The 26,132-nt window shown below is 37.7% G+C and overlaps 2 long non-coding RNA genes across 3 annotated transcripts in view; one reads left to right on the forward strand and one right to left on the reverse strand.

The window, feature by feature from the left end:
* Positions 1 to 2,815: 2,815 nt before the first annotated feature.
* LOC133662482 (uncharacterized) lies at positions 2,816 to 10,771 on the reverse strand. The gene is made up of 3 exons (XR_009828112.1): positions 10,584 to 10,771; positions 10,454 to 10,499; positions 2,816 to 2,905 (listed from the first exon to the last, which is right to left on the reverse strand). It is a non-coding gene; the product is annotated as an uncharacterized LOC133662482 (long non-coding RNA).
* The window catches only part of LOC133662480 (uncharacterized), a 41,859-nt gene continuing 25,913 nt past the window's right edge, over positions 10,187 to 26,132 (forward strand). Inside the window, exons 1-3 of one of the 2 annotated variants that reach the window (XR_009828109.1) lie at positions 10,187 to 10,268; positions 10,331 to 10,414; positions 22,368 to 22,493. This is a non-coding gene — a long non-coding RNA (uncharacterized LOC133662480). The remainder of the gene's footprint in view (positions 10,269 to 10,330; positions 10,415 to 22,367; positions 22,494 to 26,132) is intronic. The other variant, XR_009828110.1, reaches the window with a different exon arrangement.

The following is a 26,132-nucleotide window of genomic DNA, read 5'->3' on the forward strand; positions in this document are numbered from 1 at the left end:
GATAATTATGTAAATATAACATAGAGTTATAGATTTATATTTTGTTCATAACACAGTGTAATATAAGTTGTATATTTGTTTTTCTCTCTCTTCCTCTGTCTCTTTTATTGATGTTATCCATGAGTCTCAGTACTCACACACGCAAACATGAAGACAATTATGAAAGAAACAATGAAAAATTGATCATTAAAAAAAAAGCAACAACAAAAAAAAAGCCGTGGGCTACCACCACCATCTGTTCTAAGTTCACCTTTTTTTCAGTATTACTGCCAGACGAGGCTCTAATAAAGACAGCAATGTGTTCGGTAACACGTCCTGCTTGCTTCTTTTTTGCACTTTCATCACTGAAGCTTACTTTTATATCACAGACCATGAAGAGTGGAAGTTAAAGGCCTACTGAAATGATTTTTTTTTTATTTAAACGGGAGTAGCAGATCCATTCTATGTGTCATACTTGATCATTTCGCGATATTGCCATATTTTTGCTGAAAGGATTTAGTAGAGAAAATCGACGATAAAGTTCGCAACTTTTGCTCGCTGATAAAAAAAAGCCTTGCCTGTAGCGGAAGTAGCGTGACGTCACAGGAGCTAGTATTCCTCACAATTCCCCGTTGTTTACAATGGAGCGAGAGAGATTCGGACCGAGAAAGTGATGATTACCCCATTAATTTGAGCGAGGATGAAAGATTCGTAGATGAGGAACGTTACAGTGAAGGACTTGAGAGACAGTGATGGACGTATCTTTTTTCGCTCTGACCGTAACTTAGGTACAAGCTGGCTCATTGGATTCCACACTCTCCTTTTTCTATTGTGGATCACGGATTTGTATTTTAAACCACCTCGGATACTATATCCTCTTGAAAATGAGAGTCGAGAACGCGAAATGGACATTCAGTGCCTTTTATCTCCACGACAATACATCGGCGAAATGCTTTAGCTACGAGCTAACGTGATAGCATCGTGCTTTAACTGCATATAGCAACAAAAAAATAAACCCCTGACTGGAAAGATAGATAGAAAATCAACAAAACTATTAAACCGTGGACATGTAAATACACGGTTAATGCTTTCCAGGCTGGCGAAGGTTAACAATGCTGTGCTAACGACGCCATTGAAGCTAACTTAGCAACGGGACCTCACAGAGCTATGCTAAAAACATTAGCTCTCCACCTACGCCAGCCAGCCCTCATCTACTCATCAACACCCGTGCTCACCTGCGTTCCAGCGATCGGCAGAAGGACGAAGGACTTCACCCGATGCGTTTGGCGGCCCGGAGACGTAGGAAGTCAAGGTGAGGTCGGCGGCTAGCGCGGCTAGCGCTCCAACAAAGTCCTCCTGGTTGTGTTGCTGTAGTCCGCTGCTAATACACCGATCCCACCTACAACTGTCTTCTTTGCAGCCTTCATTGTTCATTAAACAAATTGCAAAAGATGTCCAGAATACTGTGGAATTATGAAATGAAAACAGAGCTTTTTGTATAGGATTCTACGGGGTACCATAACTTCCGTTACTCTGACTTCGTCACGCGCATACGTCATCATACCGCGACGTTTCAGCCGGATATTTCCCGGGAAGTTTTAAATGTCACTTTATAAGTTAACCCGGCCGTATTGGCATGTGTTGCAATGTTAAGATTTCATCATTGATATATAAACTATCAGACTGCGTGGTCGGTAGTAGTGGGTTTCAGTAGGCCTTTAAAGCAACAATGTGTAACAATGGGACATTAAAAGGACAGATATTTAACACACTAGAGATCAGTGTGTCTATCTAGTTACCATGGCAACCTTGCATCGCTGACTCTTTCGTTCTAGCGGCCCGGCCAGGGCCATGCTAATGCTATTTAGCGTTAATAACAACATGAACCCCATTGACTTGGGCTTACAATGGGAATTGGTTATAAAAAAACATTATTTTTCTTTAGGTCAAGGGTTAGCACACTTCTAAAACAGACCAATGCCCCAAAGTGCTGTACAGAATAAAACAAAGGTAAGATATTACAAATAATAATCCAAATCTCAAAACATTTAGTTGAAATGCATAAAAATAGTGCTAAAAACAAAAACAAAAGGTAAGATATTACAAATAATAAAAGTCACAATGAATACAAAACCAACATGACACATTTCCACAAGGTTGTCTTATTATGAATAAAGCAAATGATTTCATAGTTAAAGCATAAAAAACAGTTTTTTTTTAACAGCATGATTTAAATAACCGCACCCATATAGCACAGTTTGAACATACTTGGTCAAATTAATGACATTTTAAAAAAAGTAGATGGACTTTTTCTTACTTACGCTCACTTCTAGTCACGTGACATGAGCGAGCCGAAAAAATGCTTAATAATCATAATAATAATGTTGGATATTGAGGACAGTAATTGTAATGTAGAGAAAAGTGTGGAAAAAAAATACCAGTAGTATTGATACCAAGGGTAGGATCAGTATCGGACAGATACCAGTGTGATGATATCGATATCAGAAACAGAATCAGCTTTATTGGCCAATTATGTTTTAACACACAAGGAATTGGACTTGCTGGACCAGGGGTCCCCAAACTACAGCCCGCCAGCGCCCACAATGCGGCCCGAGGGACGTCTCAGGTAAATAAATGCAAATAAAAATATGTAAAACTTGTTGTTCTTTAATCTGTCCTGTCCAGTCGCTTAAGTAATTCATGTTGTTGAAATCCTACATTTAAAATGACATTAGTGGCACATTGTATGTTCAAAGACGCTCCTTTGACTCCCAAATAGCTCCAATTACTGCATAAGCCTTCCTAAAATGAATTGTACAATGAAGTCAAATGACTTACCTTTAAAGGGAAGGTAACAGGAGGGAGTAATGTTGCCTGGTCTATGGTTATCATCACCCGTATCCTCCATGACCATCATGGCGTTTTTCTGTGGTCACATAAAACACAAAAAAGTCAAACAAAAATGTTAAAAATGCTGCTGAATTCAAAGTTTCTTCAGATCTGCTTACGTCACACATTATGTATTTATTGAACATGATGACGGTTTCAACATCTCTTTTCCTCCACTTTTGGGAACTTTGGAGCATCCACTGGTAAATCATTTCCCGTATCACCATGTCTTAGACGCTTTTTCCCCCCCCCGAAATATGAACTTCACAGATAGTCCAGCAGACCTGACAGCTCATTGGCTGCTTCTGAGACGCGATCGATCGCTTCAGTCTTCATTTACCGGAAGTGGGTCTCCAGTTTTGAAGCCACGAATGGATTTTAAAACACTGGATTTTAAACTACATTTTGCAATTTTCACAAATGTTGTCCACAAATTGTCATGCAGTGAAATTGTCAGCATAATTTGAAGCAAAAATATTCAATGAAAAATGAAATGCAGTGTCAAAAAAAGACACAAATGAACCGCCGTACTTAATACTCCCTAGTGTTTATTGATCTGTATTTCAAATCTGTCCCGTACGAAGTAAGCATGCCAAAAACTAATGAAGATGGTCTCCTTGAAGGCCTACTGAAAGCCACTACTAGCGACCACGCAGTCTGATAGTTTATATATCAATGATGAAATCTTAACATTGCAACACATGCCAATACGGCCGGGTTAACTTATAAAGTGACATTTAAAACTTCCCGGGAAATATCCGGCTGAAACGTCGCGGTATGATGACGTATGCGCGTGACGAAGTCAGAGTAACGGAAGTTATGGTACCCCGTAGAATCCTATACAAAAAGCTCTGTTTTCATTTCATAATTCCACAGTATTCTGGACATCTTTTGCAATTTGTTTAATGAACAATGAAGGCTGCAAAGAAGACAGTTGTAGGTGGGATCGGTGTATTAGCAGCGGACTACAGCAACACAACCAGGAGGACTAGCCGCCGACCTCACCTTGACTTCCTACGTCTCCGGGCCGCCAAACGCATCGGGTGAAGTCCTTCGTCGCTCCGTCGATCGCTGGAACGCAGGTGAGCACGGGTGTTGATGAGTAGATGAGGGCTGGCTGGCGTAGGTGGAGAGCTAATGTTTTTAGCATAGCTCTGTGAGGTCCCGTTGCTAAGTTGCTAAGTTAGCTTCAATGGCGTCGTTAGCACAGCATTGTTAACCTTCGCCAGCCTGGAAAGCATTAACCGTGTATTTACATGTCCACGGTTTAATAGTATTGTTGATTTTCTATCTATCCTTCCAGTCAGGGGTATTTTTTTGTTTCTATATGCAGTTAAAGCAAGATGCTATCACGTTAGCTTGTAGCTAAAGCATTTCGCCGATGTATTGTCGTGGAGATAAAAGGCACTGAATGTCCATTTCGCGTTCTCGACTCTCATTTTCAAGAGGATATAGTATCCCAGGTGGTTTAAAATACAAATCCGTGATCTACAATAGAAAAAGGAGAGTGTGGAATCCAATGAGCCAGCTTGTACCTAAGTTACGGTCAGAGCGAAAAAAGATACGTCCATCACTGCCTCTCAAGTCGTTCACTGTAACGTTCCTCATCCACGAATCTTTCATCCTCGCTCAAATTAATGGGGTAATCATCACTTTCTCGGTCCGAATCTCTCTCGCTCCATTGTAAACAACGGGGAATTGTGAGGAATACTAGCTCCTGTGACGTCACGCTACTTCCGCTACAGGCAAGGCTTTTTTTTATCAGCGAGCAAAAGTTGCGAACTTTATCGTCGATTTTCTCTACTAAATCCTTTCAGCAAAAATATGGCAATATCGCGAAATGATCAAGTATGACACATAGAATGGATCTGCTATTCCCGTTTAAATAAAAAAAAAATCATTTCAGTAGGCCTTTAACAATGTGATGGTAATTAGGCATGGTCCTCCAATCAAGACCTGCTGGCCTCATTAAACACAACAAGGGGGCACAGCAGAGTGGTAAAAACTCTCAGCGAGCGCCCCAGGTGAACACCAATGTCACAGCCCATCTTTAATTGATGCTCACTTTTCAAGGGGTTAAAAACACAAAAGCCCACTCATGAAAGTGATGTCCTCATCGGCGTCCATATGCTCGCCAATCAACTCCCAGCAGCCAACACTCTTTGCATAAAACACAGTTGAAAGCACTCAGAGGAGATGATTTTGCTAATTACCATAGCGTCACACACACACACACTCACACGCACACACACACACACACGCACACACACACACGTTCTTGTATTTGTTACCTTCTTGAGACCTGAGAATAATGCCTTCCTCTTTACGACCAGCCTTTCTAGTTATATAAAGAAGTGTATTTACAACATTAATAATATATACATGTTATGCAAATATAAAAAAGCTTGTTATGAAAAATGAGTTGGAATTTCACACGAAAAAGGTCACAATTTCACAAAAAAAACTTAAAATGTTGGCAGTATTGTAACAAAAGTCCTCATTTTACTCAATTTTACAAGAAAAACTGAACATTTGTGCAATATTATGATAAAAGTTGGAATTTTACTCAATGACGGTCACAATTTTACAAGAAAAGCTTAAAATGTTGGCAATTTTATGAAAAGAGTCGTCATTTTGCTCGGCAAAAGTCACAATTTTATGAGAAAACTTTCAAATGTGGGCAATATTATAACAACAATCGAAATCTTACCTGGACAAAAGTCATAATTTTACTCCAAAAATGTCACTGGTTTACAAGAACAACAAAAACATTGACAACATTGCGATAAACGTCGGAATTTTATATGACAAATATCACCATCTTGCATTAAAAAGTAATCATTTTATATAAAAAAAAAAAACGAAACATTTTACATAAAAAAGTAACAATTTTACGAGAAAATATTGCAATAGTACAGAAAGAGAAAGAATATGAGAAATTGTTCCCAATTTTTTAAAGAAAAAAGTCGACACATTGTGAGAAAGACTGCTTTTAGTTATTTTATTTTTTTTTGTTGGTAATTGTTTTTTAACCTTCATTATTTATTTCAAGTTATTACAGTATGTCTCTATATACATATTTATTTATGTTTTTTAAATTCATTTCAGCCAATGGGGATGCATTTCAATTTCTTACACACACTTGTTATTTCATATGTTGACCAGAGGGGGAGCACTTTTAAAAGCAACACACAGCCAATTTGAAAAATCCCTCCTTTTTGGGACCACCCTCATTTTGATAGATGTCACCAGCAGGGCTGCAAATGAGACATTCTCTATTAGAGGCAATGCTTTCTCTAATTGGGAACATGATTTCAGTCCTAACTTATTCACCAGTCCTCATATGGAAGCTACTTTTCCTTCTTCAGGTCTCAAGAAGGGTCGAAATACAAGAACGCACACACACACGGAGGCCTTTTGATGCAATAAAGACTCCTCCGGTAAGTGAAGGACTTAGTTGTTCTCTGGGCGTGATGAATTTTTCAGCGGCAGCCTGAAGGTAAAAACCTGAGAAAAAGGTTTATGTGTGAATAGTTGAGGAGATTGAGATTGTCTTCATTGTCGGCCGAGTGCTGGAGGATTAAGCGGCGCTGGCAGATGAAATCGCACACACACACCCCAAGGTGCACCGTAGGAGTTAAACCGGAAATCACCCACTTGGCCATTTCCATCACAATAGTCCTAACAAAGCAGGAAACTATTATATTGACATTTGAATATTCATCATTGAACTTTTTCCCCCTCCCTCGATCTTGTGCGAGAAGGAAAAACAATCGGAGGGATGCGCCAAACTTTGCGAGCAGGCGCGGCTGCGAGACGACTGTGGGTGTTTGGAGGGAAAATGTTGTCACATTAATGATTTAAAGTGGGTAATAGGATGTGCTGTGACGCTGAGCCGCCAGCTAAACTGCTGCAGAGATAATGTATTCATGAGGAGGAGGGATTACTGTACAGACAAGCTTCAGAGCTGAGTGCAGCAGAGCAGCCGGGGCCAAAAGGCCTCACATTACTGGAGATGCTGTGCACTTCCACGGGGAGGGGATGGAAGAAAAAAAGTAAACACACAAGTCAAATGCAAATATCATATTTATATATGTACATCCATCTTGAAAAAAGCATTTGACACTATAGATCGTTCTAGATTATTGTCCAAGTTGCATTCATTTGGTGTGAGAGGAGTAGTTTTACACTGGCTAAGAAGTTATTTAGATAATAGACAAGAGTTTGTGGCTAATACATCTGAACAAATGAGGATTGAATGTGGAATTCCACAAGGTTCGGTTTTGGGACCAAAATTGTTTATTTGATGCATTAATGATATGTGTGAGTTATCAAAGTTATTGGAATGTGTATTATTTGCGGACGACACCAACTTTAACAGTTCGGGACATGACTTAAAAGCGTTATCAAACATTATTGAACAGGAAATGATTCAACTTAAGAGATGGTTTGATGTCAATAAATTATCATTAAATGTAAAAAAAAAACAACGTTTATGATTTTTTGTAAGAGGAAAAGGGAGGAAAGGATCAAACTGTCGATAGATGGAATTGATATTGAAAAGGTTTCTGAACTAACCTTTTTAGGAGTGATACTGGATGACATGGAAATCTCATATTGCACATGTACGGAAAAAGATGTCTAAGAGTGTTTTTATATTAAATAAGGTCAAATATGTGTTAGATTATAGGGCAATGTGTATATTGTATTGTGCACTTATTATGCCATATATCAGCTAATGTGTGGAAGTGTGGGGGAACACATACAAGAGTAACATAAAGTGTGGGGGAACACATAAGAGTAACATAAAGTGTGGGGGAACACATATAAGAGTAACATAAAGTGTGGGGGAACACATATAAGAGTAACATAAAGTGTGGGGGAACACATATAAGAGTAACATAAAGTGTGGGGGAACACATATAAGAGTAACATAAAGTGTGGCGGAACACATAAGAGTAACATAAAATGTGGGGGAACACATAAGAGTAACATAAAGTGTGGGGGAACACATATAAGAGTAACATAAAATGTGGGGGAACACATATAAGAGTAACATAAAGTGTGGGGGAACACATATAAGAGTAACACAAAGTGTGGGGGAACACATATAAGAGTAACATAAAGTGTGGGGGAACACATATAAGAGTAACATAAAGTGTGGGGGAACACATAAGAGTAACATAAAGTGTGGGGGAACACATATAAGAGTAACATAAAGTGTGGGGGAACACATAAGAGTAACATAAAGTGTGGGGGAACACATAAGAGTAACATAAAGTGTGGGGGAACACATATAAGAGTAACATAAAGTGTGGGGGAACACATAAGAGTAACATAAAGTGTGGGGAACACATATAAGAGTAACATAAAGTGTGGCGGAACACATATAAGAGTAACATAAAGTGTGGGGGAACACATATAAGAGTAACATAAAGGCATTGTATCAACTACAGAAAAGAGCTATAAGGATTATTCATAAATCAGATTATCTAGAACACACTAACATAATATTTATTCATTCTGCTTTATTGAAACTACAGGAGCTAGTAAAGTTACAGACATGATGTGTTATGTTTAAAACATTACCAGCAAATCATCACTCGTGAGAATGAAGAACGTAGAAGAAAAGGTCATTTCCAACATCAGTATTCAAGGATGACTTTAAATCAAATGTGCATATCAGTGGTGGGGGTTCAACTATGGAATTGTCTTTACAATGAGATAAAAGATTGTAGAAATATATTCCAAATGGGAAAAACGATATAAAGACAGAAGAATAAGATCATATGGACAACTGTAAGTGTTTACATGTTGCTTTATATTTATTATCTTACTTATTTTTTGTCTGGTTTTGTATTTGTTTTGTATCATCCCGTGAGGTGTATATTACTTTTTTTGTTCGGTTTGTACTTCAAGAAGTTTTGCACTTGTTGTTTTTTTTTGTGTGTTTTTTTGTTTGTTTTCATTATATTTGGATGTATGTGTTTGGTTTGTATGCTTGTGAATCTGGGCTATCCATTAACTACTTATTATGTTGAAGGGGGCAGGAAATATACGATTTTCTTCATCCTGTTCCTTCTCAAGCATAGGTGTGTAAATATGTGTTTAGTTGCTAAAGTTTAATTGTCTATTGATCAAAACTGCACATCAATGAAGGAGATCTATGGGTGAGGGCCGACATCCGGGCAACTGAGTTACATACGGGTTCTTCGAGCCATAGCAACGAGACTGGCGTTGAAAACAAACCGTTGCCATTACTCTTTAACATGTCGACCTACGCTGGTTAAACCCGTCATTCTGCCTCCAAAATGCCGAAAAACTGTGTTGTTTTTGGTTGTGCTAACCACAACCGGAAACAGGGAAAACAAAGGTTGTATTTTGTTCTGCCAAAGCGCGATAAAAGCCCACAGAGACGAGACAAATGGCTCGCAGCTTTACCCTGGGAAAACGAGGACGGTTCTCACTGGAGTCCCCCAAAGTCCCGGGTCGTGTGTTCGGATCACTTCGTTTCTGGTAAATATAAGGAACAAAAATCCACCTTCTTAAGCGCAACTTGGCTATACCGTCCGTGCTAATGTTGTACTTGTTGAATTTTTACCTTATAACGTTCGACAGCTGAAGTTGTTGTTGTACAAAAATAACATGCGGTTTATACTATATAGTCTAAAGCCTAGCTAGCTATTTTCGAAAACCGGACAACGAGAGGATACCAAAGGCAGCGTTAAGATGGACACCACCGGGAAAACGTAAGCCAGGGCGGCCAAAGAACACCTGGCGAAGAACAGTTGTACTTAAACAATACATGTAGCCCTCAAATTTCTCAATATATTATAAACTAACACTTGATCTTGTTGTTGATAACTTCCGCGTCTCTTTCTTAGTAGCGCGCAGGCTAAGCTAACTAGCAAGCTAAGCTAAGCCTGAGAAGCTTTAAAGTTCACTGAGACGAGTCTGACGCAAATAATACATTTTCGTTTTTTCACACGATATGCGAATAAGTAAAAATGCGTAAATGAAGGATTTAACGCCGACTTCCAAGCCACAACGCTCGTTAAATGCTTTTTCTGTCAATGCTGTGTTCGCTGTGAGCTAGTTTGTTTTCAACGAATTCCCGGTTGCTAGGGGATTTGTAGGCGGAAGTGACGTAGGTCCGCCCTCACCCATACAAATGAAATAACTCAGCAGCCCTAACAATACCACTGTTGATAGCAGTAATTAAAATGTGCTTTATTATTGTTTTCTAGCTTTTAGAGTCCTTTCAAGCTTATTTTTTTATCTATTTGTTTTTTCTTTATTTTTGTGAAAGTTGTGTTTATTGAAGTTTCAAGCGTCACGTGACATCGCTCTCTTCTCTAATTGGTCACCGGCAGGACATAAACAGGAAGAAGGTCGGAGTGGTGAGACAAACCTTCTAATAATCACTTAAATGGTCCTTTAATGACCACCTGAACGATTGCAGGGGGGAACAAAGCAGCAGCTGGGCGGAGAATCCTCCTTCACACGGTGAAAAGATGAATGCTAACATGCTAACATGCTAGCTTCGGTAAGTCACCCTTTATGTGTTTGTTTATGACGTCATTACCTTGTTTGGATCATTTCTCCGTCGATACCCGAGGCCGCGTCTTCACCTAACATGCATTCCAAGTTCAAAATGTGAATTTGTGTCCAAAACGAGCAATATTTAATTAGCTGTAGTGTACTCCAATACCCACAATGCAACGCTGTCGTCAACCTCCTCGTTCTTCTGTCGTCTTGCTCTTGTAGAACGTTTGAATAAATGTAAAGAGATATTTCTAGTAAAAAAAATGAAGTGGCGAAACATTTAGATATTAAATTCGTAACTTTTGTGATGTTTTTTTAAGAACACTTGACAAATGTCTGTTAGCTCGGTCATCTGTCACGTGTCTCAACCCGGAAGTATGGTGGCCTTTGTGGGACAAAACTTACCTCATCATCATCATTCATCATTTCTTTCTTATTCCTTTCATGAAAATGCATATAGTTTACACTTTCATTGTTTTTTTGTTTCTTATACATTTCCATGATCAGAAAGGAGCAGATGGAAGAATAATATTCTTATATTTATCTGCCCCCTTTTTAACACAACTTATTTGAGATGAAAGAATAATATTCTTATATTTATCTGCCCCCTTTTTAACACAACTTATTTGAGATGACTTCATCACTGTTCCCCCCACTAACACTCCTTCTCCAACATACTTTTTCTTTTCTGTTTAAGCACTTTCACAATGACACGTCCAATAACAATCAAAAATCAGTTTGATATAATTCCAGTTGTCTCTTTTTGTAACTCTTTTTAAATTCAAACATAATCTTGCAACTTTTTAAAGTCTTTCTTTAGAGAATTCCATGCTTTCACTGCAGCAACAGACAAGCACATTTCTTTCAAATGTGTTGGCACTCTTGGATGTTTAAAGTCACACTTCTGTGGTTCTCATCTTCAGACGTGAACACCAAAACGTTTTGTAAGAAGAACTTTATTTCTAGCTTTGAACATCACTAATAGGAGATGCAATTCTACAATGTATTTCTGTTTGAATAATCCTGCCCTAATGAAGAGTGGATTTGTGTGCTCTCTATATCCTACTTTAAAAATAATACGAAATGCTCTTTTCTGTGAAAGAAATAAAGGCATTATGTTGCTGTGATATGTATTTCCCCATATTTCTACACAATAATTGAAATAAGGTAGAATAATTGAGCAGTATAACATTCGGGAAACTGTATTTAACCTTCGTCAAAATAAATAAACTTATTTTTCCTGCGCAATATAAGAGCTTTCCATGTCAACTTTTTATCTAGAATGACCCCAAGAAATCTGATGTCAGACACCTTCTCAATGTTCACATTGTTTATGAATAAACTAACTTCTACCTTTCTTTTATTACTGAATACCATACATTTAGTCTTCTCCAAATTTAAAGATAATTTATTTACATCAAACCACAATTTTAGTTTAACCATTTCCTCTTCAATATTATCAGCTACAATTTTCAAGTCATCTCCTGAACAGTATACATTTGTATCTTCTGCCAATAATACGTACTGTAACATTTTTGAAACCTCACAAATATCATTTATATATAAAATAAAAAGTGTGGGTCCTAAAATCGAACCTTGTGGAATTCCACATACATTATTCATACATTCTAACCTATCATCATCAATCTCAACACATTGTTGTAAATAGCTGCTTAACAACCCCTCTAACTCCATAAGTATATCATTTAGAAATGAGAATTTGATGATCTATATCAGGGGTCACCAACGCGGTGCCCGCGGGCACCAGGTAGCCCGTAAGGACCAGATGAGTAGCCCGCCGGCCTGTTCTAAAAATAGCTCAAATAGCAGCACTGCCTCTATTTTTTAAATTGTATTTATTTACTAGCAAGCTGGTCTCGCTTTGCCCGACATTTTTAATTCTAAGAGAGACAAAACTCAAATAGAATTTGAAAATCCAAGAAAATATTTTAAAGACTTGGTCTTCACTTGTTTAAAAAAATGCATTCATTTTTTTACTTTGCTTCTTATAACTTTCAGAAAGACAATTTTAGAGAAAAAATACAACCTTAAAAATGATTTTAGGATTTTTAAACACATATACGTTTTTACCTTTTAAATTCCTTCCTCTTCTTTCCTGACAATTTAAATCAATGTTCAAGTAAATTTATTTTTTTTATTGTAAAGAATAATAAATACATTTTAATTTAATTCTTCATTTTAGCTTCTGTTTTTTCGACGAAGAATATTTGTGAAATATTTCTTCAAACTTATTATCATTAAAATTCAAAAAAATTATTCTGGCAAATCTAGAAAATCTGTAGAATCAAATTTAAATCTTATTTCAAAGTCTTTTGAATTTCTTTTAAAATTTTTGTTCTGGAAAATCTAGAACAAATAACTATTTGTCTTTGTTAGAAATATAGCTTTGTCCAATTTGTTATATATTCTAACAAAGTGCAGATTAGATTTTAACCTATTTAAAACATGTCATCAAAATTCTAAAATTAATCTTAATCAGGAAAAATTACTAATGATGTTCCATAAATTCTTTTTTTAATTTTTTCAAAAATATTCGAATTAGCTAGTTTTTCTCTTCTTTTTCTCGGTTGAATTTTGAATTTTAAAGAGTCGAAATTGAAGATAAACTATGTTTCAAAATTGAATTGTCATTTTTTTTGTGTTTTCTCCTCTTTTAAACCGTTCAATTAAGTGTAAATATCATTAATTATTAATAATAACAAAGAGTTAAAGGTAAATTGAGCAAATTGGCTAATTCTGGCAATTTATTTAAGTGTGTATCAAACTGGTAGCCCTTCGCATTAATCAGTACCCAAGAAGTAGCTCTTGGTTTCAAAAAGGTTGGTGACCCCTGGTCTATAGTGTCGAATGCCTTCTTTAAGTCGATGAACACTCCTATTGTGTATTTGTTTTGATCAATTGCAGTTGTAATCTCTTCAATAATTTCCATAAGCTTGTAGACCTATTTCATTGAAATCCATACTGATTTTCATTTAATAATTTATGTTTTTCAACAAAGCAGTCTAATTTATTAACAAACAGTTTTTCCAGCAAGTACCTGGCAATGCACTTCATAGTATTGTGATAATGTAGTCTTCTTGTTGCAGCTACAGGAGGCACATTTCATCTTGAATGTGCTAGAATCGGTAGTGTGCTGACTTACATCAATAAATCAAGGCTATATTAATACATGAAATATACCTTTAGAAATGCATGATGTATGTTTTGCTTTGTAGTGGTGTAGAACAGGTACATATCTATATATATATATAGCATAACAAGTATAATGAATACATGTATTATTAATACAATGTAGCATATGTTGTGATCACGCAGCAGGATGTGCACAGTGCAGCGTGAATAAAAGCGGCGAAGCATTCATAAGAGTCTCGTAAAATAATGATTTCGGCAAAGCTGCAAAAACATCAGTCAAAGCTCATTTCGGGTGCGAATCAAGTGAGAAGAGGCCATTAATATTAGGCGGCTGGTGCGCTAAGAGTCCATAAAATCTGAAAATGCCTGCACTCAAACCGTAAAACTCAAATAAGGTGACACCAAGATGTGGAATAAAATAGAAATGTGCGAGCATATGCTATATGGAGGATGTATACTTTATTATTTTGGCAGATGGCCATCCCGTTACTTTATTTTTCATCTTAGTAGTTAAATCCAGAGGATTAATTTTTGCATGTCACATCATCACATGACAGATGATGTTCCCTGCAAGGGGTTAAAGGTCAAGATAATAAAGCTGTTTTGTCTTAATGGGGGGGGGGAATGACCGAGCAGATCCGAGGCGTCAGTAAAGTAATCAGCATGACGTGAGACAAAGCGGCGTCGGTGTGTGAGCGACAGCCTAATGTGACACACACTCCAGAGAGAGAGAGAGTGTGTGTGAGGGACAGGCGTGGCACGCGGCGCAGCAGCGAGGAACCCGCGGGGCTGATCCCCGATCACGACCGGGGAAGCTGGCTCGACGCCTCTGACACGTCGCCCCCTTCTCGCTGGCGTCGGCTGGCCTACTTTTGCCCCGCTGTGCCTGTCCATCAAATGGCATTTTGTTTGGCTCCTTTAAGTACACATTTGTGTATTTCTCTCTCTCATTCATGTTAAATACCATTGCATGGACTCACCTTTGACCTTTCTGCACACTGCTAAATAAAGACATTCATATTGACCCCAACCAAAGTAAAAGGGTTTTTGACTTATGTGACCTTTTTTCTCAATGTGTTATTATCGTTCTATTTAATTAGACTTATATAAGTGGAAGATATTATTATGGCTTCATTATATTTTAATTAGAAATACTACAAATAATAATTGCTAGAAGTGCGGTTGAATTTAACTTCCCACTTACATTACCAAATATGTTTGATAATGTGCTAACTTTGGGAGTCCTACAAGTGAGCTCATTATGCAATCAATTTTAGTATTATGAGAAAAAGGACACTTCCTCTCATGCAGTGCAACTACAGTCGCAATAATAAACTTATTGGCAACTCATGAAGTGAGCATTTTAAAGGTGAACTGCTGGTGTTTGGGAATTTTGCCTATAATTTACAATCTTTATGTAAGACAAAAACAAATGTGTTTTTTGTTTTTTTTAATTAATTCTAAATCGTAAAAATGGCAAGTAAGAGGTGGCTAACAATGCAGCTAATGGGAGTACATTTCCGGACTATAGAGCGCACCCAACTACATTTTGGAAGGGAAAAGTATTTCCCATATATTAGCCGCACAGGACTATAAGTGGCAGATATATACGTTGTGAAATGAGTTATTTACACAGAAATATTTTGTAAATGTTTTTACATACCTTAATTATTTCAAAACGGTGCCTGTAACAGGGCAGTAAAACGGCTGATCAAACAAAACAGAAGTCATGGTCATGGACCCACTCGCTGCGCAAGCTAGCTCTCCAGTCAGCTAAACAGACTCAATAACTCCACGCTGACGTTTTGGTGAATTTACTGAGGAATTTGTGAAACTGAAACAATACAAAAATAATGTAATTGTAAGTTAATAATACTCACACAGACACTCCTAAACGTGTTAGCATATTAGCTACTACTAACGATTGAGTACATCACAATAGCAGGTACAAATATGCATGAAAACACTCCTACAGACATCACACATGGGACATTTTAGCAAGTAGGAATAGTTGTAGTTATTTTGTAAAACTTACAAACGTTGCTTGGAGTGATGAATGAAGAATCCATACGAGTAAAAACGCTATGGACGGCTAGAAGCCGGAACAGCACTTCTACTTTCGGTTGAAAGCTCTAAATGGAAGGACACTGCAGCACCTGAAGTGAGCAAACTTGTCCAAAAGATGGTGAGGTCACACACTGATGTTGGTGGAGAAGGCCTGGCTCTCAGTCTCCGTTCTAATTCATCCCAAAGGTGTTCAGGTCAGGACTCTGTGCAGGCCAGTCAACTTCATCCACACCAGACTCTGTCATCCATGGACCTTGCTTTGTGCACTGGTGCACAGTCATGTTGGAAGAGGAAGGGGCCCGCTCCAAACTGTTCCCACAAGGAATTGTCCACAATGTTTTGATATCCTGGAGCATTCAAAGTTCCTTTCACTGGAACTAAGGGGCCAAAAACAAATCCACACCAAAATTCCTCCTCCACCAAATGTCACACTCGGCGCAATGCAGTCTGAAATGTAGCGTTCTCCTGGCAACCTCCAAACCCAGACTGGGTCATCAGATTGCCAGATGGAAAAGTGTGATTCATCAGTCCAGAGAAGGCGTCTTCACTGCTCTAGAGTCCAGTGGTGATGTCCTTTACACCAGTGGTCCCCAACCACGGGGCCGCGCAAGAAATTAAAAAAAAATAATAAAAAAATTAAAATTACAATTTTTTTTTAATTTTTTTTTTTATTTTAATTAAATCAACATAAAAACACTATATATACATATTGTGTATGCGTATGTCAATATAGATCAATACAGTCTGCAGGTATACAGTCCGTAAGCACACATGATTGTATTTCTTTATGAAAAAAAAAAAAAAATCCCCCCCCGGTCCGTGGGACAAATTTTCAAGCGTTGACCGGTCCCCAGCTACAAAAAGGTTGGGGACCACTGCTTTACACCACTGCATCCCACGCTTTGCATTGGACTTGGTGATGTATGGCTTAGACACAGCTGCCCGGCCATGGAAACCCATTCCATGAAGCTCTCTGCGTACTGTACGTGGGCTAATTGGAAGGTCACACAAAGTTTGGAGCTCTGTAGCAAGCGACTGTGCAGAAAGTCTTTGCACTATGCTGACCTCTCTGTCAGTTTACGTGGTCTACCACTTGGTGGCTGAGTTGCTGTTGTTCCCAAACTCTTCACTTGTCTTAGAATAAAGTTGACTTTGGAATATTTAGAAGCGAGGAAATTTCAGGACTGGATTTGTTGCACAGGTGGCATCCTGTGACAGTTCCATGCTGGAAATCACTGAGAGCGGCCCATTCTTTCACAAATATTTGTAGAAACAGTCTCCATGCCTAAGTGCTTGATTTGATACACCGGGTCAAGTGATTAGTGATTCTCATCATTTGGACGGCTGGCCAAATACTTTTGGCAATATAGTGTACTTCAAATGTTGAAGGGTGTTTTTTTACCACTTTATAGAGCAACTCTCATTGGCTCCATTGTTAGCTGACTCTTGCTAGTGTTTATTTAGGTGCCGGAATGCATGACAGAAATAAAAGCACATAAGAAAGTGGTGAAGTAGTTAGTTGTGCAGAAGTGGTGATGTAAGGAGATAAGGGGAAGTGATGGTCAGCTGTCAGTGTGTAGGTGGATCCATCAACGCAACTTTTCACAGCAAACTTGAAAACATGTTGTTGTGCTGTGTGGGCGCTCTCACGTCATACTCCATGAAAGCTATATCATTTTTTTTCTGAGCTCGGGAGAGAGAAAAGCTGCAAAAGTGTTCTTCTCTCTCCCCATCAACACCCTAATGCACACATGCAAATATTATGCTAATGCTATGTTAATTGGCTGGTTAGCTGCAAAGCAGCCCTGCTGTTCAAATGACTGCTGAGAAAATAGGTGGGGTCAGTCACAAGCTGTAAAAGCGGCTCCAACACAAATAAACAAAACCCTGGGGGATTAGCGCAACAAGGGCCAGTGATAAAGGGATGAGGAGAGAGAGCCAAGACCAGGGAATGGAGATGGGCTTCAGAGGGGAAGGATTAAAAGGGGACACACTGTAAGAAACAGGCCAGAGGTAAAAGAAATATGGGACTTTAGAAAGGAATAAGACATGCGGGGATTAGAATAAAGACATCAACTCACACTGCCAGGCAGAAGAAGAAGACCTCTCCATCTATACTTAGGGATGATACTCCAAACCGGTTTTCCCGGTTGTTCGATAAGAAAAGAACCGAGTCCCCGGACTCGAATCCCTTTTTGGGAACCGGTACCCGTTTTCGAGACCACTATAGTAAAGAAAAGAGTTGGTTCTTTATTCGAATCCCGTCCCGACCAGAAATGCTCCGTGTGACATCACAAGAAATGACGTCACGTAGCTCAGTCATTAGGCGCAGATAGCGAAAGCAGGAAAAACATGGACGGGAAAAAGCGCTCCAAAGTGTAATAAAGTTCAAAACAAAAGGTATAATCCAATGAATAACTTTACTGAGAGATTTGAGCAGGGTACAAACTCGTGAAGAACACTTTTACGACCCACCGGAAACATAGCAACCAGGCTAGCAACGCACCTCCTTTACGGCAGCTGTCGCAACCTTCTTAAAGCAACCGCAGCACATACATATATATACAACATATCTCCCTTTTTGAACTTTTGTTTTTCACACTGTATATGTGTTGTCTGTCTAATTATAAATAATGCAGACGAGGCGTGTTGGCTGAGTTCTTGACGGTTACTTTCACGGGTGACGACATGCAACAACACTTTCCGTCACTCCCGTTGCATGATGGGTAGTGTAGTTGTTATATTCCCTAGCTCAGGGGTCGGCAACCCGCGGCTGTAGAGCCGCATGCGGCTCTTTAGCGCTGCCCTAGTGGCTCTGTGGAGCTTTTTCAAAAATGTATGAAAAATGGAAAAAGATGAGGGGGAAAAAATATATTTTTTGTTTTAATATGGTTTCTGTAGGAGGACAAACATGACACAAACCTCCCTAATTGTTATAAAGCACACTGTTTATATTAAACAGGCTTCACTGATTCGAGTATTTGGCGAGCGCCGTTTTGTCCTACTAATTTTGGCGGTCCTTGAACTCACCGTAGTTCGTTTACATTTATAACTTTCTCCGACTTTCTAGGACGTGTTTTATGCCACTTCTTTTTCTGTCTCATTTTGTCCCCCAGACTTTTAACGTTGTGCATGAGTGCACAAAGGTGAGTTTTGTTGATGTTATTGACTTGTGTGGAGTGCTAATCAGACATATTTGGCCACTGCATGACTGCAAGCTAATCGATGCTAACATGCTATTTAGGCTAGCTATATGTACATATTGCATCATTATGCCTCATTTGTAGCTATATTTGAGCTCATTTAGTTTCCTTTAAGTCATCTCAATTCAATGTATATCTCATGACACACTATCTGTATGTAATATGGCTTTTAATTTGTTGCGGCTCCAGACAGATTTGTTTTTGTATTTTTGCTCCAATATGGCTCTTTCAACATTTTGGGTTGCCGACCCCTGCCCTAGCTCATCACATCTTTCCCCCTATAAAGAAATAATGCTAACTCAATAAAGTGTATTTCTTTTTCTAGCTTTAACTTTTCATTTTTTAGCATTGTAACCACATTTGCAAACAACTTTTCTCTTCATAGAATTTTCTTTCTTTCTTTAAAGTGCAAAAATGTCAAAGCATCATAACAAACAGTTATGTCAAATAGCAGCAGAATTGCACTTTTGGAGAGCTGTATTATTTCCAGTTTTGTGCCCAAGGGACTGATTTTATTTAACACTATATTATTATTTATCACAGAGACAGGTTGTTTTTGTGTTACTGTATATATTTGTTTTTCTGAAAAATCCCACTTAATATACTTTGGGTAACAAGAGTCAATGTTTATTTATTTTATTTTATTTTTTTAGGGGGGTAACCGTCAATATTTATTTATTTATTAGATTAAATTGTTTTCTTATATGATAAAAGTGAGCTTTTGTTCAACCAAATATTGTGTGTTTTTTTCCATATACAACAACCTATCTGGACTCGATAAGAGAATCGATAAGGAATCGGTTCGATAAGAGGATTCGATAATAGACTCGAACTCGATAATTTCTTATCAAACATCATCCCTATCTATACTACACTTCAACTTTATGACAACATATTGCTTTTTGCAACCTATGTTGAACATTACAGCAGCAATTACAGTATATGTGCGTTGTAAAGGTGCGCTCACAACACGACATGCCTTTAAGACTTCACGGCTTACAGCGCAGGAAAACCTCAAACTGCTTCCGGGTTTTCAAAAACTGTAAACCATGATCATCGCAATGATAACAAATACATACAGTATCTCACTTTGCATGTGATGACTTGATATCACATTTTACTTTCACATTTCAAGCTGAGGCCCTGCGATGAGGTGGCGACTTGTCCAGGGTGTACCCCGCCTTCCGCCCGATTGTAGCTGAGATAGGCTCCAGCGCCCCCGAAGGGAATAAGCGGTAGAAAATGGATGGATGGATGGATTTCAAGCTGAATTGCTGAAATGAATGGACTTTTACACCGTATTCAAAGTTTCACTAGTATAAAATGATGTATTGGAAATAGAACATATTACTTTGAAATCATTTTATGATATGGTATGATAATGAAAATATGTACAGTTTCTTTATAGCCAGATATTACAAAGTTGTACATACTTTTTGTTGGAAATGCAGTCACACTTGCAGTTTTGTGGCTTCACTCCATAGCGTTTTTTTCTAAACATATTTATTTAAATAAATCATATCCCAATTCCTTGCAGTCTTGCGTTTGACTACGGCCCTATTTTTAATCAGAAATATGCATTATTAATTTAGCAAATGGTATGCATAATTTGCCTAAATTAAGCATTTTCAAGCATAGTAATGGCTCAATGAACTTCAAATAACAAATCATATATTGATGCTGTGCAGCATATAACTCAAACAAGCTGCACATTTTAGTTGAAGAAGTGTGTGTGTGTGTGTGAGTCTATACTGTACAGTGTGTCTTATACGTACAGTACTATTATGATGTTGATGTGAGTCTACTGTACAGTATGTCTTATACGTACAGTACTATTATGATGTTAAAGTGAGTCTATACTGTACAGTATGTCTTATACGTACAGTACTATTATGATGTTAAAGTGAGTCTATACTGTACAGCATGGGTCACCACCGCAGTGCCCGCGGGCACCAGGTAGCCCGTAAGGACCAGATGAGTAGCCCGCCGGCCTGTTCTAAAAATAGCTCAAATAGCAGCACTTACCAGTGAGCTGCCTCTATTTTTTAAATTGTATTTATTTACTAGCAAGCTGGTCTCGCTTTGCCCGACATTTTTAATTCTAAGAGAGACAAAACTCAAATAGAATTTGAAAATCCAAGAAAATATTTTAAAGACTTGGTCTTCACTTGTTTAAATACATTCATTCATTTTTTTACTTTGCTTCTTATAACTTTCAGAAAGACCATTTTAGAGAAAAAATACAACCTTAAAAATGATTTTAGGATTTTTAAACACATATACCTTTTTTACCTTTTAAATTCCTTCCTCTTCTTTCCTGACAATTTAAATCAATGTTCAAGTAATTTTTTTTTTTATTGTAAAGAACAATAAATACATTTTAATTTAATTCTTCATTTTAGCTTCTGTTTTTTAGACGAAGAATATTTGTGAAATATTTCTTCAAACTTATTATGATTAAAATTCAAAACAATTATTCTGGCAAATCTAGAAAATCTGTAGAATCAAATTTAAATCTTATTCCAAAGTCTTTTGCATTTATTTGAAAATGTTTGTTTTGGAAAATCTAGAAGAAATAATGATTTTTCTTTGTTAGAAATATAGCTTGGTCCAATTTGTTATATATTCTAACAAAGTGCAGATTGGATTTTAACCTATTTAAAACATGTCATCAAAATTCTAAAATTAATCTTAATCAGGAAAAATTACTAATGATGTTCCATAAATTCTTTTTTAAAGTTTTTCTCTTCTTTTTTTCGGTTGAATTTTGAATTTTAAAGAGTCGAAATTGAAGATAAACTATGTTTCAAAATTTAATTGTCATTATTTTCATGTTTTCTCCTCTTTTAAACCGTTCAATTAAGTGTAAATATCATTAATTATAAATAATAACATAGAGTTAAAGGTAAATTGAGCAAATTGGCTATTTCTGGCAATTTATTTAAGTGTGTATCAAACTGGTAGCCCTTCGCATTAATCAGTACCCAAGAAGTAGCTCTTGGTTTCAAAAAGGTTGGTGACCCCTGCTGTACAGTATGTCTTATACGTAGAGTACTATTATGATGTTGGGGTGTTATTTCACGCCTAGAGGGTTTCTAATGTTGTTACAAAAACTTATTTAAAGGTCATAAACAGTTTTTATGCTCCAACTAGAGCTGGGTGATATGCCTTGAAACTGTATCACGATAAAAGTGTTTTGTATCGGTTGATATTGATAATTATTGACACTTTTTATGACCTATCAAAAATAAGGACCAGGAGAAAATGATATTAAATGTTAATGTTTATGTCAAATGTAACCTTCCTCTGCTTGTAATTCCCTCAGTTTGAAGGCAGAAAGGAAAGGAAACCCAAGCATGGACAACACTCAATGTAATTAAAATTGTAAAATCACATGGAACGCGTAACAATAATCTCTTAAAATGAAAGTGCAAAACTATGGAATATGCAAGAAATGTTTATTAGAGTGTAAGAAAATGATGCAACGTGTGAAAATGTAAACATAGAGAAACCTTTGAATTATTTTTGCAGGTATAATGCCAGAAGGTACAGCTGTGCTCTAAAGGGTGAGCACTTGGTGTGGCATTACTGATTACGAGCGCCTCGGTCTGACTACGTTCCCTTTTACGTCATCCAAAAAACTGCCACGGTGTGGAGGTTAGTGTTCCAGTTTTATCCTCAAATGTCTTTGCTCTCTGCAGCGCCGTCGTCTCAACCAAACTTGACAGTTGATTCTGTAACCTAATTGGCTCCCACCGATCATGCAACCAACTTTGCTGCGCACCTTCCTGTTTTTTCCCACAAAGAAAAAAAACACATAGTAATTGTTTTATCAAACACATTTTTTTATTGACATTGATTACGTATCTATGGCGATATATATTGGTATTGTTTTATCGCTCCAGCTATGAGGAGACTAATAAATAGTGTCAGTCTGGGACCAATTAATAAACAAGGATACATTCAAATAAAATGTGCTTTTTCTTGAAATTCCCCTAAGAAGATGATCTCATGTTGTCCTTAAAAAATGTGTTGGTTGTTTTTCTCCCAATGCAATCACTTTGTTGATATAAAAGAAATATCTCTGTGGAGTTCCATGAAGCTGATCCACAGACGCACTTCTTTTTCTAATACTGCATTCTAAATATTAAAGAGTGTTCATTTGGCCAAATACTTGACTTTGTTGAAGGGTTCTAGAGATTTCAAACAGAATGAAAGTCAAGGGAGCGTGGAAGTGTGCGTCCTAGTCCCTGGACCAGTCCTGTTGCAAGACATAATTGTTTGGAGGATTGAGAGTTGTGAAACATTAGCGTACCCTAAATAAATACGGAACCCAGTGGGTTTCTTATGAATCTGTCAGGGTTTTTGTTGCATGGTCCAGGCCTCCAGCGCTTTGTGCTGCGTGTGGTGTAATGTGTGAGCTCAGCGGGCCTGGCAGGAGCTTTCTGGTGTCCGCTCCGTGCCAAGCAGCCACAAGATCCTCAAGAAAAGAGCCCCTGCTGGAGCCCCGATGGCTGCCAGCTTCTCAGACAGCCCACTGCTGACCCCTTCAGGCCGGGAGACTGTCGTCCAGCCAACAAGCCCACCGGTCCCTCCCCCGCCCGCTAAATCTCAGAGATTGTCTCCTCGTTGGCTTCTCACTCTGCCCCCCAGACCCTAATTCTCATTCCATCGCCTCGACGCCTCTTTTTGCTCCAACATTTAAAAGCGCATTTATTTGTCTCTCTTTGCCTCATCCAGGGCTGTCCAAACTTTTTGACTGGGGGGCCGCGTTGGGCTTCAGAAATCTGGCCGAGGGCCAAAAGCCGACTGCATGCAAATGTATTGATCCACAAGGGAAATTGTTCAACACAGTAGCTCAGTTACAAAGGATGGAAAGGATAATGCAGGTATAAAGTAGACAAAAAAGTAGCAATATAAATATATGTAATATTTACATATTATATATACAGTATATGATATATACTGATATATTATATTTGTATATAACAGGGGTCACCAACCTTTTTGAAACCAAGAGCTACTTCTTGGGTACTGATTAATGCGAAGGGCTACCAGTTTGATACACACTTATATAAATTGCCAGAAATAGCCAATTTGCTCAATTAACCTTCAACTCTATGTTATTATTAATAATTAATTATATTTACACTTAATTGAACGGTTTAAAAGAGGAGAAAACACGAAAAAAATGACAACTCAATTTTGAAACATAGTTTATCTTCGATTTCGACTTTTTAAAATTCAAAATTCAACCGAAAAAAAGAAGGGAAAAACTTAAAAAAAGAATTTATGGAACATTATTAGTAATTTTTCTTGATCAAGATTAATTTTAGAATTTTGATGACATGTTTTAAATAGGTTAAAATCCAATTTACACTTTGTTAGAATATATAACAAATTGGACCAAGCTATATTTCTAACAAAGACAAATCATTATTTCTTCTAGATTTTTCAGAACAAAAATTTTAAAAGAAATTCAGAAGACTTTGAAATAAGATTTAAATTTGATTCTACAGATTTTCTAGATTTGCCAGAATAATTTTTTTGAATTTTAATCATAATAGGTTTGAAGAAATATTTCACAAATATTCTTCGTCGAAAAAACAGAAGCTAAAATGAAGAATTAAATTAAAATGTATTTATTGTTCTTTACAATAAAAAAAATAAATTTACTTGGACATTGATTTAAATTGTCAGGAAAGAAGAGGAAGGTAAAAAGGTATATGTGTTTAAAAATCCTAAAATAATTTTTAAGGTTGTATTTTTTCTCTAAAATTGTCTTTCTGAAAGTTATAAGAAGCAAAGTAAAAAAAATAAATGAATTTATTTAAACAAGTGAAGACCAAGTCTTTAAAATATTTTCTTGGATTTTCAAATTCTATTTGAGTTTTGTCTCTCTTAGAATTATAAATGTCGGGCAAAGCGAGACCAGCTTGCTAGTAAATAAATACAATTTAAAAAAAAGAGGCAGCTCACTGGTAAGTGCTGCTATTTGAGCTATTTTTAGAACAGGCCAGCGGGCGACTCATCTGGTCCTTACGGGCTACCTGGTGCCCGCGGGCACCGCGTTGGGGACCCCTGGTATATAATATTTAACAATACCATGTACAATACTAGAGTATATGTAACAGCTGCAGCAAAATAAAAGGGCAGCATAAAATAAAGAGTAGATCCAGCAGAAAATATAAATAAACATTTTAAACAAAGAGAGGTAGCTCTCTTTTATTGATTGTGACTTTTTCCTCACAATATTCCTACTTCTCGCAATATTACGACTTTACTCTCGCAATATTACGTTTGCACAACATCATTATTGTAACATTATGACTTTATCCTCGCAATATTACAACTTTATTCTCGCAATATTACAACATCATTATTGTAGCATTATGACTTTATTTTAAAATATATATATATGTATGTAGGTTGATTGGCAACACTAAATTGGCCGTAGTGTGTGAATGGCTCCAGCACCCCACGCAACCCCGAGAGAGACAAGCGGTAGACAATTGGAAATTAAGAGTGTGAAAGTAGGACTCCTACCTCGTTTACGTCCGTGACGACCTCTTTAAACTTTTGTAATCAATCAGAAATATCAAGCAGCTAAAATGCGGCAAATATTGATAAGTGTGGAGGGGGTGTTTTGCATTTTTTATTTTGCATTTTTGGATTTAAATGGGTGTCGTTTTAATTTTTTGTATGCTGAATGGAAGTCTTTTTATTTTTAAAATGGCAAGACGGCTATTAGACTGTTTGTAAATGATATGAAAACTGCTTGATGGACTTTAGCCGTCTCACGGGCCAAACTGAAGAGTCTGGCGGGCCGTAGTTTGGACACTCCTGCTTCAGACGCTCCTTGGACGCCACAGAGAAGTTCCCTGCGTGTGCGACACAGGCGCTAAAAGCCCCAGCTGACAGCCATGTGTCCTGACAGTCCCACAACTTGCTTCCTTTTTTTGACTAAATTTTATGATCCGGCACCAAAAAATGTTGCGGCGTGGTTGTCGGCACGCATTTGTCCTCTCATTGCGAGCAAAGAAGCACCAGCTGGCTCCGTCTTGCCCTCACCCCCGGGCTGCAATGGTCTGCTCTTTTGCAATTCGGACAAATCCAGGACAGCAGGCCGGAGAAAAAGGGTTGATGATGGCGGAGGGATTGTGGTTTTAAACTTCCAACAGCTGCTGCCTCGCTATGGTAAGAAGGATTTCCTGGATGGAGGTGTCCTAATGGCGTTAATGTGAATTCATAGACGACCATTAGCACCAACTCTCCTCCTCCATAATGGCCTTGGCT

The sequence above is a fragment of the Entelurus aequoreus genome, linkage group LG12 (genome assembly GCF_033978785.1).
Source record: "Entelurus aequoreus isolate RoL-2023_Sb linkage group LG12, RoL_Eaeq_v1.1, whole genome shotgun sequence".
In the NCBI taxonomy this organism is placed as follows: domain Eukaryota; kingdom Metazoa; phylum Chordata; class Actinopteri; order Syngnathiformes; family Syngnathidae; genus Entelurus; species Entelurus aequoreus.